Raw genomic sequence first — 2,453 nt, 5'->3', positions numbered from 1 at the left:
ACCAGGGAAGTAGAGGGAGATGAGGGCAGGGCCAGGACCAGAAGTGGTGCTCCTGGAGCCCAAGAAAGAGACTGAGTTGCTCTGGGTGAGAAGGGTCAGGAAGCAGTATTGGTTCCCCAGGTGTCTGGGGCCCCAAGACTAGGAATGGTGCAGGGTCCAAACTAGGAGTATAGAACGGTGGGAGGGATAGAAGGGTGAATGTGGCTTAGGGAGTCCCGGCGAGGAGAGCTGCACTATAGACTTACCCCAAGAGGCTTGAGGATAATAGTGAAGGCTAGGAGAGTTAGCTGGTGGTGCAGGCCCAGGGAAGCAGAGAGAGGTGAGGGCGGGGCCCTGGAGCCCAAGAAAGGGACTGAGAGACTCAACATCTTTTAAAACTGAGTTTATCAAAATATGACGTTCTCTTTCGCTGGCATAAACCAATCATTGTCAGCAGTGTGATTGCTGACTTTAAATGTCAACTTGCTATTAGCCTAGAATTATCTGGGAAAGTGTTTCAGTTAAGGAATTCTTTAGATATGGTTGCCATGTGAGCGTGTCTGTGAGTGGGGGTGGGGAGTGTCTAACTGTTAATTGATATAGGAAGGCCCAACCCACTGTGGGCAGCACCATTCCCTGGACAAGAGCTCTTGACCTGTGTAGGACAGGAAAGAAGCTAGCTGAGCAGCAGTAAGCAAGGATGCCTGTATTTTCTCTTTGCCCTTCACTGTGGATGTCTTATGCCTAGCTGTCTGAGTTCCTCCTTGCAGTGATGGACAGTAACCTGGATGTATAAACCAAATAAAAGCCTTTCCTCACCAAGTTTTTTTTTGGTCAGGTATTTTATCACAGCGATAGAAATGAAACCTGAACAAGCAAGCATGAAGATTAGTGTTGTTTAAACACCATCAGAGAACAACATGTATTTTTGTTTTTGTTGTGCTAAGCTTTCAGATAAAAATATTCTGAGGCAATTTGCACCATTAAACCAAATATAAATGTCTATATAAATTTTAACATACACTGTTATATGGAAGAAATTTTTATAATTGTGTGTGTGTGTGTGTGTGTGTGTGTGTGTACAAGGGCATACAATTAGTACAAAAATAATGTCAGGGTTTCCAAGGACAGCATGAGTCAGTGTTCATGGGCAGAATTCAGAGGAATGATGTGGAGAGAGCTAGCATCCAGTACCATTCCAGAGTTCCTTAAGGAAAGATCCTGTACTTTATCTCACTCTTCTAAGGATATTTGAATTTTGCCTCCAAATATATTGGAATGATAAAGCACATTATTTTCTGTATGAATGTAACATGCATAAATATGCTTTTAACCTGAAACAAAGTCTTATTGTAGGTAATCTGTATGGCCTCTAAATGTGGTTTTTAAATTACAGACATTGTATTTCTTTACATGAATCTATTTTTAATAAATCTGCAGGTGAAAGGTACAGGTGATATATGATTTATTTATATCAAGATAAATTAATGTTTTTCTCCAAATCTCATGAGCTCAATTCTAAATGTTAAACCTTAATCTTCCATATGCTGTTGTGTAGCAAGAAATCTCTAACACAAAATCATGGTTAGATGCTTGAAAATAAGTAGTCTTTCCTGAGGCCACAGAATACTTCAGGGATAAAAAAGAGACAAATAAGTGTCACTATGCCCAGTCTGGGGTATTTAACTTAAACCGGGCATGAGGCTCAGCAACTGTATAATCTCATTTAATCCTTTACATGTTGTGATTCAGATGTGTCTCCATTTAAGAACTGAACAAAGAGGCACACAGGGCATCTTAGACATAAATTTAATCACGGACACTAACACAGCTAGGCACTGTTAACTCTAAAAATTTTGTCTTTAAACACAGGAGATAGATCCTGGACAAACTAAAAATGTGATTTGGCTCCTGCCCTTTCTACCATGTAATCTTAGTCAAGGGCTTTGGTAGTGCTGAGCCTCAATTTCAATGTTTGTAAATGTGTGTAATGGTTCCTTCTGCACAGAATTGTGTGGGAAAATAATACGCCTATACACCTATCCTCATCATATTCCTTCCTGAAAATAAATATTCAATGCCAATTTCTTTATTTTAAAATTTAATTTGAATTATTGTTTAAATGATGCTTTTTAATTTGTTCCTTGAAAATTTCATACATTTTACAGAATGGAGTTTGATCATATCCACTCCCTACCTTCTCCCTCCAGCTCCCCCACTGGTGTGTTAGTGAGCATACATGTAAGCATGTGTATTTTTGTGTGGACTGTTGCTCACATGCGTGAGTGTATATGTGAGGCCAGAGGTCAATCTCGGGCATTGTTTCTGAGATACCATCTACTGTGTTTTTGAGATAAGGTCCCTCTTTAACCTAGAGCTCACCAATTCAGCTAAGTTGACTGGCCAGTGGGCTCCAAGGATCTTCCTGTCTCTACCCAGCACTATGATTACAAGAAAATACCACCACAACAGAT

The 2,453-nt window shown here is 40.2% G+C and overlaps 1 protein-coding gene across 1 annotated transcript in view; it reads left to right on the top strand.

Moving 5' to 3' along the window:
• The window catches only part of LOC103732319 (contactin-associated protein-like 5), a 431,937-nt gene that overhangs the window by 241,501 nt on the left and 187,983 nt on the right, over positions 1 to 2,453 (top strand). The window lies entirely within an intron of this gene.

Source organism: Nannospalax galili, unplaced genomic scaffold (assembly GCF_000622305.1).
Source record: "Nannospalax galili isolate Female #2095 unplaced genomic scaffold, S.galili_v1.0 scaffold633, whole genome shotgun sequence".
NCBI classification, from domain to species: Eukaryota; Metazoa; Chordata; class Mammalia; order Rodentia; family Spalacidae; genus Nannospalax; species Nannospalax galili.
This window is presented reverse-complemented; position numbering and strand designations above follow the sequence as displayed.